This window comes from Neophocaena asiaeorientalis, unplaced genomic scaffold, assembly GCF_003031525.2.
Source record: "Neophocaena asiaeorientalis asiaeorientalis breed wild unplaced genomic scaffold, Neophocaena_asiaeorientalis_V1.1 scaffold29, whole genome shotgun sequence".
In the NCBI taxonomy this organism is placed as follows: Eukaryota; Metazoa; Chordata; class Mammalia; order Artiodactyla; family Phocoenidae; genus Neophocaena; species Neophocaena asiaeorientalis.
Window position 1 is genome coordinate 944,144 of NW_020174423.1, and position 14,342 is coordinate 958,485.

General features: G+C 44.1%; 1 protein-coding gene across 3 annotated transcripts in view; it reads left to right on the forward strand.

Moving 5' to 3' along the window:
- The first annotated feature begins 9,415 nt into the window (after nt 1–9,415).
- The window catches only part of NCALD (neurocalcin delta), a 405,737-nt gene continuing 400,810 nt past the window's right edge, over nt 9,416–14,342 (forward strand). For all 3 annotated transcript variants that reach the window (XM_024756600.1, XM_024756597.1, XM_024756601.1), the window contains exon 1: nt 9,416–9,484. The gene's annotated coding sequence lies outside the window, so the exon portion shown is untranslated. The remainder of the gene's footprint in view (nt 9,485–14,342) is intronic.

Sequence of the window (14,342 nt, forward strand, 5' to 3'; positions counted from 1 at the left end):
CACGATGAATCTTTGTAGTTTGCAGATGAATTAAAGATGCTCTGAGAAATGCCAAGGGGATAGGGAGAAAGTACAAGGATGGTCTCTGGGCGATGAATGAGGGTCGGAAGGCGGGTGCTGCCTCTAATAGTGGATGGAATGAGGTAAGGAATTTAGGGCCCAATATTCCAAGCTACCCATGCAAAAATATTGGCTTACATTCTTCTAAGTTAAATCTCAGGAAAAGGGTTCTGGAGTCAAAGCCTTGTGCTCTTAAATGAGAAAGACCCGGGCCTGTGTATTAGCTCCCTACTGCTGCTGTAACAAATTACCACAGACTTGGTGGCTTGAAACAACATAAATTGACTTCCCTGGTGGTCCACTGGTTAAGACTCCATGCTCCCAATGCCAGGGGCATTGGTTCAATCCCCGGTTGGGGAACTAAGATCCCACATGATGCACAGTGTGGCCTAAAAATAAATAAATAAATAAATTAAAAAAAACACGAATTTATTATCTTACAGTTCTGGAGTTCAGAAGTCTGGAATGGGACTCACTGGGCTGAAATCAAGGTGTTGGCACGGCTGTTTTCCTTTCCAAAGGCTCTAGGGAAAAATCTGTTTCCTTGTCTTTTCCTGCTTTTAGAGACCACCCACATTCCTCCACTCTCGGATCCCTTCTTTCTTCACAGCCAGCAGAGCTGCATCTCTGTCTGACTGTTTTCTGTAGCTCAGATCTCCCTCTGCTTCTTCTTCTGCTCCCCCTCTTCTACTTCTAAGGACCCTTATGGTTATATTGGCCCACCTGGATAATCTAGGATAATCTCCCTATTTAAGGCCTATGGATTAGTAATCTTAATTCCATCTGTATCTTTACTTCCCCTTTGCCCTGTAGGGTAATATATTTATAGGTCCTGAGGTCATCTTTTTTTTTTTTTTTTTTTTTTTTTTTCGTACACGGGCCTCTCACCGTTGTGGCCCCTCCCGTCATGGAGCACAGGCTCCGGAAGCGCAGGCTCAGCGGCCATGGCTCACGGGCCCAGCCACTCCGCGGCATGTGGAATCTTCCCGGACCGCGGCATGAACCCGCGTCCCCTGCATCAGCAGGCGGACCCCCAACCACTGCGCCACCAGGGAAGCCCCAGGACGTGGTCATCTTTGAGGGGCCATTATTATGCTTAATGACCTTATTCTGGATTCCAACCCCGTATCTTCAGAGCTATGTAACCTTGGGCAAGTCACCAACCTTTTAAAAAGCCTCATTAGATAGTGGGGTAATAGTAGTACCTTCCTCATGGGCTTTTGGTGAAGATTAGGTGTGCTAACATGTGCCATGTGCTTCAAAGGGTGCTTGGCCCATGCCAAATACTCAGTGAATGTTAGCTAGTTTTATTTCAGACCTTACTTATGCTTGCTCCCCTTGGGTCTGGATTAGAGAACCCTCTTTGAATTCCCACAGAAGCCTGTCCTTCCTGGACCATAGCACATCCCACATTGCAGTGTCACCATCTGTTTATGTGTCTCTTTCCTCTATTAAACAGAGTTCCCTGACAGTAGGGGGACTAGCTTATATATCTTAGTAACTCCTTCATGTCTGGCACAGAAGAGGCTTCCCAGTAAAAGACTGGGTTGAAGCGTGTTACCATTAAGAGTGAAAAATGAGTTTTTTCCTAATCATATAAAAACCACAAAAGTTCACACTAAAGTTTTCTCAACTGCGTCAGTTTCTCCCATAACATTTGCTTCAAACTTTTGGGACATCCTACTGTGTTTTTTCTATGGACACTTTTAGACTAAACAAAAATAGTATTACTAAATGTATCAATTGGTGAAATTTTTTTATTTTAGAAAGTCATTATTAATGAGAACATTTAGAAAATAACTGATCGTTCAGCTACCACTGTCAAAAAATTACTAGCCTACGTTTTCACAAAGGTACTTTGGAGATGAAGTGTAGTACTGAAGTAATACTGTGTTGGCGGCAGTGAATAAGCCATTTTAATGTAAAAACTTTTATACCCTCCCTCCCCCCAGTGATACTGTGATTTTGCTGGGGTATGTAAGCGTATTCTTAGCTAGTACGCATGAGCTATAATTAAATGAAGATGTATTATTAAACACACATGTAGGAGTTAAAAAACATGATCTAGATATAAGGTGTAAAGATGTGATCACCCTGATTGGAAACGAAGGAAGAGACACTTAAAAGAGATAAGATCCTTTTACGGAGCTTGTTGAAGAGGAAAAAAGAGTTCTGAGGGGAAATTAAAAAGTCCTAATTAAGATGACAGGCTCAAATTATCTCAAGGGGAGTCCACAAATTTTCAGGCTTTATAACAAGAGGAAGACTCCTCTGTGGGTAAAATCCAGAAAAGACTGACTCTTAGGTGGCTATGAGGAATATAGCATCAGTTAGATCTCAGTAGGCAGGTGTTCTCTTCTTCCTCAAGGATCTAGGAAATTAAGAGCAGGTAGAGCAAGCATATACCTCCATTAGAGCATTAACACTGCATTGTAACACAGGCAGACGTGTGAGTCTTCCCCATTAGACTTAAGGTGGTGAGAGCACATACCGAGCTTTAATTTTTGTGTGTAGAGGGCCTAAAACTCCACCTGGCATATAGAAAACACTGAATAAATATTCGTTGTTGAATAAAAGAGCTGGTCTCATAGAATTTAAGAGCCAGAAGTGTGCAAAGAGACTAGTGGTCTCCAGATTGGTGGTCTCCAGATCTATCTGGACATCAGAATCACCAGTGGAGTGTATGTGTGGGATCCTTTTAAGATACTGATTCTAGAATACATAGAGAATACACCACTTACTCCCTTCATGAGACACAACCCAAAGTACCCTCCTAATCAGACTGAATACTTTCCCCCTACAATCAGGAGTAAGGCAGGGATGTCTGCTCTTGCCCCTTCAGCATAGAACTGAAAGTTCTGGAAACTACAAAAAGATAAGAAAAAGAAATAAAAGCCATAGAGATTAGAAAAGAAGAAATAAAACTCTATTCACAAATGCATGATTGTCTTCATAGAAAACCCCAAGGATTCGACAAAGAAATTCTTAGAAATAGGGAGTGAATTTATCAGATTCATAGGATAAAAGTCGATATACAAAAACCAATCATATTTCTACATGTTAAGCCTTAAACAATTGAAGATTGAAATTTACATGTTCAGTAGCACACTGGAAAAGAAATACAGTTATAAGACTAACAAAAATGTACAGGATGTTTATACTCAATAATGAAAGAAATCAAAGAAGACTTAAATAGAGATATTTATCATGTTCATGGATTGTAAGACTGAACATTTTTAAGATGTTAATTCTCCCCAAATTGATCTATAGTTTTAATGCAATCACGATAAAAATATCAGTAGGGATTTTGTAGATAGTGACACAGTGATTCGAAAGTGTATGTGAAAAGGCAAAATAAATCAGAAAGCTAAGACAGTTTTGAAAAAGAAGGACAAAGTTGGAGGACTTGTATCACTTGATTTCAAGACTCATTAAAAACCCACAATAATCAAGGCAGTGTGGTACTAGCAAAAGAACAGACACATGGATCATTGGAACAGAATTGTGAGTCAGAACTAAATCCACACAGATAGGGTTAATTGATTTTTGACAAAGGTGCAAGGTGATTAAATGGAGAAAAACATAGTCTTTTCAATAGTGTTGGAACTATTGGATATCCATAAGCAAAAATATGAACCTTGACCCATACCTTATATGTTGTACAAAAATGAACTAAAAATGGATCATAGAAATAAATATAAAACCTAAAACTATAAAACTTTTAGGAGAAAACCTTTGTGACTTGGGATTAGGCAGAGTTATTAGATACGATACCATAAGTATGATACATAAAGGAAAAAATTGATAAATTAGACTTCATCAAAATGAAAACTTTTGGCGCAGTGGTTGAGAGTCTGCCTGCCAGTGCAGAGGACACGGGTTCGTGCCCCGGTCCGGGAGGATCGCACGTGCCGTGGAGCGGCTGGGACCGTGAGCCATGGCCGCTGGGCCTGCGCGACCGGAGCCTGTGCTCCGCAGCGGGAGAGGCCACAATGGTGAGAGGCCCGTGTGCCACAAAGAAACAAAAAAAAAAAAAAAAGAAAAGAAAACTTTTGCTATGTGAAGGATCATGGTAAGAGGATGAACAGATACTCTGCCCAGTGGAAGAAAAATATTTGGACCTAACTGACAAAGGATTTATATCCACTATATATAAAGGATACTTAAAACTTATCAAAAAGCAAGCATATGAACCAATTAAGAAATAGAAAAATTTTGAAAAGATACTACAATGGAATTAAATAGGTGGCAAATAAGCACATGAAAAGATGCTCAACATCTTAATTATTAGGGAAATAGAAATTAAAGCTACTACATACCATTTAAAATGGTTTAAAACAAAACAAAGAAACAAACACCTAGCCGTATCACGTCCTGGAATGAATACAGAACAACTGAACCCTCATATATTGCTACTGGGAATGCAATTTCAAAGGCAGTTTGGTAGTTTCTTTTATAGGTAAACATACGCTCACTGTGGGAGCCAGCAAACCCAGTCCTACGTATTTACCCAAGTGAAATGATAACTTCTGTTCACACAAAAACCTGTAGGCCAATATTTACAGTTGCTTTATTCATAACTTCCCTGAACTGGAAATAACCTAAACTTCCTTCAACTGTGAGTAGATAAATAACTTGTAGTACGTTCATACAATAAGAAGGCATAAACCACTGATGGACTCAACAACACAGGTGAATCTCACATGCCTTATACTCAGTGAAGGAAGCCAATCTTGAAAGGGTACACACTGTATGATCCCACTGATAAGACATTTAGAACAGACAAAACTATGAGGCAAAAAACACATCAGTAGTTTCCAGGGGTTAGGGTTAGGAGGAGGGCTTGACTACAAGGGACAGCAGCATATTTGGAGCGATGGCACCATTTTGAACTTTGATGGTGGTAATGGATTTATCAAAATTTGCCGAACTGTTCCTTTAAAAAGTGACTTTTACTGTACATATATTTAAAAAATAAATTTACAAAGAGTCTTCAATGGCTTTGTATTGTTCTTAGAGTAAATTCCAAATTAGAATAAATTTTGTGTTCTTTATCCTGACCTGCAAAGCAGTGCATGGCCTGGTCCTGCCACTCTCTGACCACATTGTCCCTCACTCTCCCCCTTGCCCGCTGTATTGAACTCATTTTATGCACCAACTCAATGGATGATGAGACACCAATTTCCTAGAGCAAATCCAGCAATGGTCTGTGCTATGACTGTGGTCATGGAGCCAGGTTGCTGCTACTTCTGTCACTACCTTGGGTTGAATCTCTCAAGTTGCTCTTGGGTACATCCCAACAGTGCTGCACCTCCTGCCATATGCCTTTTGCCTTCCACCTTGGAACTTCCCTCGTCTGCCCATACACCTATTTGGTGACCACTCACATGCAACCAGGAGTGCTGATCAGTTAACATTGAGCAATGAGAGAAAGGAGCCTGCAAATAAATGTTCTCTCTCTCTACCACACCAGAACTCTTTCCCCTGACCCCCGACAGATGTTTGAAGCTTCAGAAGCATTATGCTGCTTCTCTGTAGACCAGAAATCAGCATCTTCCTTTTGAATCCTTCTTTAGCCTATCCACTGATACCTCCATGCCACCTCCTACAAATCCATGGTGCTTCCTGCAGACTCTGGCAACCGTCACCAGCTGTGTAACACAGTTCTTCGTAGTTGCTTTCCCTCTCTTCCTGACTCACTCCTCTTTTCTCTCCATCCTTTCCTGAGATTTCACTTCCCTATAGTCTTGTCACCTAACCATTTGCTTGGGACCCGACTTTCTAGGTAGTTCAGCCAAAGACACCCAATAAGCTTCAGTCACATTAGGTTTCTTTGTGTTCTCAGAATAAGCTGTGTATTTCTCCCCTCAAATTAGATCTTTGGCACTCTGTTTCCTCTGCCTGGCTCTTTCCCTAGTTGTTCCAGCTTATCACTCTATGTGAATTCTTGACATAGCACTCATTTGCTATGGATCTTATGTGCTCTATCTATATATCTATCATCTGTCATCTATTTTCTATCTCATTAAGGTAGAAGCCCCACCAGAACATGAATCTTGTCTTGTTTAGCGCTATATCCTGAGAACCTAGAACAGTTTAAAGCACATTGGAGGCCCTTAGGAAATATTTGTGGAGTAGATGAATGAATGCATGCCACTATTGACCTAGCTAGCCCCAAATTTACACACTCAGTTGCTTCCTTGACAAAAACTTGCAATTAAGTGCCCAAAGTTGACCAAATGCCATGGTGAGAGCTGTCCCAGCACATTAAAACTCTGGAAGTGGGAGACTCTGACCATGGGCTCAAGGCCAGTTGTTTCAGTGTTCCCAGTTTCCAACATCACACCGTTAAAGAGCATTGTAAAAAGTAGGGTCCAATATTTAGGCATAAATCTTGTGCCCTTGAATTAGGCAAAGCCTTTTAGATATAACACCAAAAGTCCAAGCAACAAAAGAAAACATAGATAATTCATGCTTCTTCAAAATGGAAAACTTTTTTCTTTCAAAGGAAATAGAAAGATAACCCACAGAATGGGAGGAATTATTTACAAAGTATATATCTGACTTATATCCAGATTATATAAAGAACACTTATACCTGAATAATAAATCACAATAAATAATGAGTAAAAAAGACAAATAACTGACTTTAAAAAAAATGGGTAAAGGATCTGAATAGACATTTCTGCAGAGAAGATAAGCACATGAGAAGATGACCAACATCATTAGCTGTTAGGAAAATGCAAATCAGAATCACAATGAGATACCACTTCATGGCCACTAGGATGGTATAAACTTGAAAAATAACAAGTGTTGGCAAGGATGTGGAGAAACTGGAACATTCACACACTGCTGGTGAGAATGTAAAATGGTACAGCTGCTTTGGAAACCAGTGTAGCAGTTCCTCAAAATGTCAAACTTAGAGTTACTATGTGACTCAGCAATTCCACTCCTAAATAGACACCCAAGAGCAATAAAAACATACATCCACACAATAAAGGCATACACAAATGTTCATAGCCACATTATTTATAATAGCCCCAAAGTGGAAACAATCCAAATGTTCATCAACTGAAAAATGGATGAACATAATATGATATATCTATGCCATGGGACATTATTTGTTCATAAAAAGGAATGAAGTACTGATGACATGGATGAACCTTGACAACATTATGCTAAGTGAAAGAAAGCAGTCACGAAATACTTCATATTGTATGAAGACTTCATTTATATGAAATGTACATAATAGGCAAATCTCTAGAGAAAGTAGATTAGTGGTTGCCAGAGGCTGGGGGTTGGGAGAATAAAGGGAATGAGTGCTAATAAACACAGCATTTCTTTTGGGGGTGATCAACATCAGTTCTAAAATTGATTGTGGTGATAGTTGTACAACTCTATGAATATACTAAAAACATCAAATTGGATACTTTAAATCAGTGAATTGTATGTATGAGTTATATTTTAACAAAGCTTTCTTTTTCTAAAAAGCAGAGATCATTAAAGCAAAATTTAAAAAATAAAGTGGTTTTTTAAATCATTCTCTCTCAGAGACACCTCCACCCAAAGCACTGCCACCTTCTACTCACCAGGGTTCTTCCTGCAGTCTGTAGGCAATGACCAGGTCTAAACTGTGCAGGCCACAGGTGACAAAATGATGACCTAGGGACCCCTTGTGGCCTATAAACTCTTCTTTTTAAAAATATCTTTTTAATTAGTTACCAACATTTTAAAATTAGAAGACTTCACATTAAATGTAGGTTTTTGGCTTCTCTGTGGAGGAAAAACAAAACAAAATGAAAAACTCCCCAACTTGAGTGGCCACACTGGGTCTGCATTTCTCATGTGGAAAAATGAGACTGTGCTTTATGTCCTTGAAGCCCTTGCCAGTTTGGCCCCGTGCAACCAGGCTAAGTCACTTGTTATTTCTTTTTAATCCCTTAGGGACGTTTGAGGTTTGCAGCACCTGCTCAGACCTTTCCTTGCGTCAAAACTTTTTGGTTTGTCATCCCGTTGCCTCAGGCTCAGTTTGATGATTGGCTAATCCCTGGATTTCCAACCCTGGCTGCGCATCAGAATCTCCTGGGTCCCTTGTAAAGCGTCCCTAAGCAAGGCTGCACCCCAAGCAGTTAAATCAGAATCTATGGGTGTGGGGCGAGGCCTACCACTAAAAAACGAACAAAAGAATCTGACTCCCTAGGTGATTCCAAAGTGTACCCAGAGAGGCAAAAACACTGAGCTAATCTGCTAATCCAATCTGGAACAAATTTTAGTATCCCATAAATGGTTTAATGGCCTCTCAGATGACTTTGGTTTTGTAAGCTTTGCCTGAAGGAGTAAATGATGTGGAAATGGAAGGCAGAACTAAGAACTAAGAGGATGGCTTTGGTCAGGGGAAACTTTCCCGTGATTTTCAAATCAGAGTTGGCAGATGTATGAACCTAAATGTGACTGTCATTTCTACAACTACTAGTCATATTAAAAGATTTTGTAATCATTATAACAAGCATGGACAAGTCATGGTGCCTTTACATGGTGCCTTTTTGTTATTTTTACCAGCAAGTTTTTTAATCAATGAATTTGACTTGCTATTGAGATCCTCTGTGGGTTCTGGAAATGTTGCTGCAGTTGACAAGTGTAGGACGTTACAGTGGCTTTTTGAGAGGTCCTGCGTGGCCAACGCAGCAGGACAGGAACATGTGATGGCAGTCACTTGATAAATATTGGTTGAATAAATTGTCAAGACATTTGCCTCTTATCTCCAGTGGAGATGGAAGATTTGGTGACATTCTGCGGTGGGCTACAGGAGGTGGGGGGAACGAGGGGGGAAGAGATCCCTTAGATGTCCTTCTTTCCAGCTTTTTGCTAAGCTCTGGTAAAGAAAACACTGATGAGGCAAAGCAGCCCGTCCCTCCTTGCGGGCTCGTCCTTCCAAGACTCCCTTGAACGTCACTGCTGCGTAGCAGGGACCCCAGGGTCTCCCAATCGAAGCCTGGAAGAAGGTGCTCTACATTGAATCTGACCTTCCCACGACCCTGACAGGCAAACAGATGGCACCGCTTAGAAAGTAGCAGTGTAGACTGCCTAGAAGCCTGGCGGTGGGCTAGGACTAGCGGGTATAACGGGGATAATAAGCCTAGCGGCTGCACCAGCACAACATCGGGGTGTCCACTGCACCTGCAAACCGCGCGCGCGCCTCAGCTTGGCCCTCTGCACCCCAGCCGTCCGCCCACCCAGGAGAGGCTGCCTGCGGGGCCGCAGTGGGGAGGTGGGTCGGCGGCCGCGAGGGGGTAGGCGGCGAGCCAGGCTGGGGAGGGGGGCGCGGCGGGCGGCGGTGCTGTCCCGGGGGAGGCGGGCGGAGGGAAGGCGCCGCCGCCGCCGCCGCCTCAGGCGCGGCGGCACAGACGCTGGGAGCGGCCGAGGCGGTGAGTCGCAGCGCCTTCCGTCTGCTTCTCCGGAGCGAGAGCGTAGTCGGAGTTGCAGCCTGGCGGGTGTGCGGGGGCGGTGGCACCGGGAGCGGCTGCTAGGGGGACCGGCGCGCTCGGGGCGCGGCGGGCGCAGGGGGGGGCGCGAGGAGCGCGCGGTCCCGGAGACCTGGTCCCCGCAGCCCTTCCCGGCTGCAGCTCATCCTGTCAATTCCCCCGTCCTTCCTTCAGTGCCTCTGAGGGAAAATAAAACAAACTAAAGACCCTGAAGATGGTGGCAGAAAAAGAGAGAGCAACTTTGCAGAGGGACGCGCAGAGGCGCACAGGGCAGGCAGGTTGGGGGCGCGATGGGTCGGAAGGGGGCGTTGGTGCGCCTGGTGGCCCGGGACACCGGAAGCATCCTTCCCGGGGTCGGGGGAGGAGGTGGGGGTCGAGGGCACTCGCGGGTTCCCGGGCCTCAGAGTCGGCCCTCAGAGGCCGCAGGAGTAACGTGCGAGGGGTGGGCGCGTGGGGAGGGGGCTTTGGGAACCACCAACAGGCGCCAGTGGAACGCAGACGAGGAAGTGGTCTGCATTTTGGACTCAGGACCTGAAAGATTTGGGTCTCTTGCCCTCGGGAACTCGGGAAGGGGTGTGCTGGGGAGATGTGTTCGAGTGTTTTTCAGTGCATACCGATTTATTTTTAGCTCCCAGAGAAGCAGGATGTGCAAAGTGGGTTGGATCAGCCCGGGAGGGGCAGGAGGTCTCCTTGTCCGCAGGAAATAACACAAGTTTCTTGCTGCAGATGCTTGCTTTAACTCTCATGCCTGGAGAAAGAAAGCCATTTGGCTCTCTGAAGGTCTCCCCGCCAGGGCCACTTTCTTCCTGCGGGTCTGTCTGAGGCTGCTGGCCAGGCGAACGTGCTTCGGTTAAGCGCTGGCCCCAAATAATGGTACACGTTCTGCTCTCTAGGGCAACTAGTGGGAAACACAGAAGTAGGGCTGCCAGGGTCTTGCTTGCTGAGAAGGATACCACACAGGCTTGCTCCAAGTTTTCCCAGTTCTGACCGATTTGAAAATAATAGACCTAAGCCTCTGGATTACCAAGAGCAGACTTTGCTGTCGGGGTTTCTCAGACGTGACTGGCAATGCTTGTGAGGTTTTTCACTCCAAATGCGCCTGCAAGGACTGCAAAGGAGAAAGGGGTGGTGGGGTGGTGGGGAGAGTGTGGGTGTATGGGGAGTGCTGGTTGAGGGCTAAATATAGACTTGGGGATGGGACTTCTTTCAGAAGTGGAGGCTCAAGAAGCTGAAACCCAAATGTTCAGGTACCCAAGCCAGGCCCCTGGAGATTGCCCTGGAGTCTCCCCCATTTCAACCACTCAGCGCCCATCTCGAATATCCACTCTCTGTGAGTGTGCTTGGGAGAGTGGGCTGTGAGGAGAGTGGGCTCTGCAGCCAGACTGCTGGATGTGACTTCTGGTTGGGACATAAATAGCTCTCAGACCTTGGGCTCCTTAATCTCTCTGGGTTTCCTGATCTGTGGTTGACAATAGGTACCAAACTTATCTCAGGCTTGTTGTGAAGGTAAAGTGAATTAATACACAAAAATCACTCCACACAGTGCTTTGTCATTAGAAAGTGCTGCATAAATGTGAGCTCTTATTTTTGTTGTTGTTGATGTCTTCCCCCTTCCCTCATTTCCTGCTGTCACTGATTTAGTTCATAACCTCATCACTTCTTGCCTGAATTGCTCCAGTTGCCTTCACACTGGGCTCCTTGCTCCAAATCAGGACTCTCTTGCTCCAGTGGATTCTCCAAACTGCAACTAGAATGCTTGTTTTGAAAATAAAAATCTAAGTCAGTCATTTGGCTTAGTTCCTTCAGAGGCTTTCTGTGGCTTTCAGGATAGAGTTTGGAATCCAAGGCCTTCATGACCTTACCCTGGTCTCCTTGCCAGCTTCATCTCCCAACTCCCCCTGCCCCCAAACCCCATGTGTAGCCTTTACTCAGGCCACTGAGTCTCAGCACCTGCCATCCTCCCATCCTTCCTTGTCTGGTCAACCCCTATGCATTCTTCCCTGCTCTGCTGCAGTGACACTGCCTTCCAGCAGACCTCCTGGTACTCATCACTGCCACAGCTGACTGAGCTGCCCTTGCTCCACGCTGGAATGTTACCCTGCACCTACCCCTCCTATCACTCTGCATTATCATCTGCAATTGTCTTTCCTACCTGCAAGTGCCTTGAGAGGTGGATTGGGATTATAAGTAATTGTGTATTGGATGAATGAATGAACATCAGTCAAGCAAAGTTCATTCCTTTTCACTAAAACCAGAAACAAACAAGGAAAATAATAAAGAGGAGGACCAACCCAACTCTTATACATACTACTCTGCAATTAAAAAAAAAAAAGCTTTGGGAAATAAGGAAAAAATAAGGAATCAAAGGTTGGCCAAAAGACATGTGGCACAGTCTCTTGGAACAATTTCAGAGGTGTTTTTTTAATCGTAAGGAGTTAGACTAACAATGGAGAAATGTAGTGATTTGAACTCTTGCTTTCCTCACATTGGCTGTGGGGAATGAGTGTGTTCGGCTGTCTGAGGGGCTGTGCGGTGAAATTGCTTCTGGAAGTAGAAGTGAAGGTCAGCACGTGCATGGGCTTTGTAGCTCTTCCTTGGATTGTAGCTTCCCCCAGAGTGTGGGTGTCAGCTTGCCCTGGGATTGGTGTGATAAGAACAGAAACTCTCCTGTCATCAAAGCTCCTCTGTACTTTTCAGGCAATTCAGTGTGTTCTGTGTGTGCACTTCTGACTGAGGTGGCATTTCCGAGTGTTCCAGTACTGAGCTCCCAGGAGCCCTGAAGAGGGAGATAAGATGGTGCCTGGATCTCTGGGACAGCCCCAGAGTCTGATTTCAAGGCTCCAGAGCAGGGGGTTTTGTAAGCTGAAAGATCAAAAAATGCTTTTTAACATTTTTAAGGGGTTGAAAACACAACAAATCAAAACACAAAGAAGAATATATATTAGAGACCATGCCTAAAATACTTACTACACTATACTTTACATAAAAACTGCCAACTGCTGTTCTGGAGCTGAGACAATTGGTTTCATTTTGCCTGTCCTCTTTGACTGATTTGATTGGTAGTGGCTGCCTGGAGAGCTTGGTTGAAGAGGAATCCAAGGTTGGGTCCAGGCTCAGTAGGAACGAGTGCTGTGGTCAATTAGTGATGTCTGTCAGGGTTTGGGATTAGGCAATAATGACAGCCAGGCTTGGTCCTCACCATCCCTGTGTCTCTATCACCATAATAGAATACCCCAGCATTCCTGAGTTCTACACTAGTCTAGGGCTTGGGCTTGGTTGCAGGTTTCATCCCTGAGCCATAGGCTAAGAAGTAGGAGCAAGGGTGTTTCTCCAGCACAACATTGTTATACTGTCACCAGGAGACTGGCCAAGAGATTTTGGATTGCAAAGCAATAGATGTCCACTATAGTAATGTCAGCATTCCCACTTAACAGATGATAGGCTTAGGGGCAGTCAATAACTTGTCTGTGGACACATGGCTAGCAAACAAAGGAGTTCTGATTTAAAACCCACAGTTTATGCACTTAGTAGGATTGTTTGTCAACAGAACAATTTAAAGTGAGTTTAGCGTGAGGTTCTACTCTTTTCATTTCTGAAAATATAGGTAACTAACTTCAAGAAATGTTAAGTACTGACTGGCTAGAAGACTTGAGAAAAAAAAGAACATAGACTTCTTTGGCTAGATTTTTACTCACTTATTCAACCAATATTTTTGAGGATGTGCTCAACATTTTGTTAAGTTCTAGGGATTTGGATGAGTATGATCTAGTCCCTTGTCTTGAAGGAATTTGTATTCCAGCTTGAAAGTGCAAGACATAATTAGGGAACAGATTGCTGGAATGAGGGGTATATGGGGGAAGTGCAGGAGCTGAGCACCCTTGATGGAGACAGTGACCTTCCAGTTTGTGTATCCCCAGTGCGGTGCTTTGTGTAATAGGCGAGCAATTAATATTTCTTAAATACGTTTAAAAATTGTGGTTAAATATATATAGCATAAAGTTTACCATTTGAACCATTTTTAAGTGTACTGTTTTGTGGCATTAAGTACGTTCACATTGTTGTGCAACCGTCACCACCATCTATCTTCAGAACTTTTTCAATTTCCCAAACTGAAACTCCATACCCATTATACAAAAACTTTTAATTTCCTCGTGCCCACTAGACCCTGGCCACCACCATTCATTCTACTTTCTGTTTCTATGGATTTGACTACTCTGGGTACCTCATATAAGTGGAATCATACAATATTTGTCCTTATGTGACTAGCTTATTTCACTTAGCGTAATGTCTTCAAGGTTTATTCATATTGTAGCATGTGTCAGAATTTCCTTTCTTCTTAAAGCTGACTAATATTCCATTGTATGCATGTACCACTTTTGTTTATCCGTTTATCTGTCCACGGACACCTGGGTTGCTTCTACTTTCTGGCTTTTTTTTTTTTTTTTTTTGCGGTACGCGGGCCTCTCACTGCTGCGGCCTCTCCCGTTGCGGAGCACAGGCTCCGGACGCGCAGGCTCAGCGGCCATGGCTCACGGGCCCAGCCGCTCCGCGGCATGTGGGATCTTCCCGAACCGGGGCACGAACCCGTGTCCCCTGCATCGGCAGGCGGACTCTCAACCACTGCGCCACCAGGGAATCCCCTCTGGCTATTTTGAATGATGCTGCTGTTAGCATAAACCCTATGAAAGGTTTATCAGCCACGGTCCTACAGGGAGGCAGAAAACACACTCAAAAGGGTATAACTGGGCTTCCCAGGTGGCGCAGTGGTTGAGTCCGCCTGCCGATGCAGGGGACACGGGTT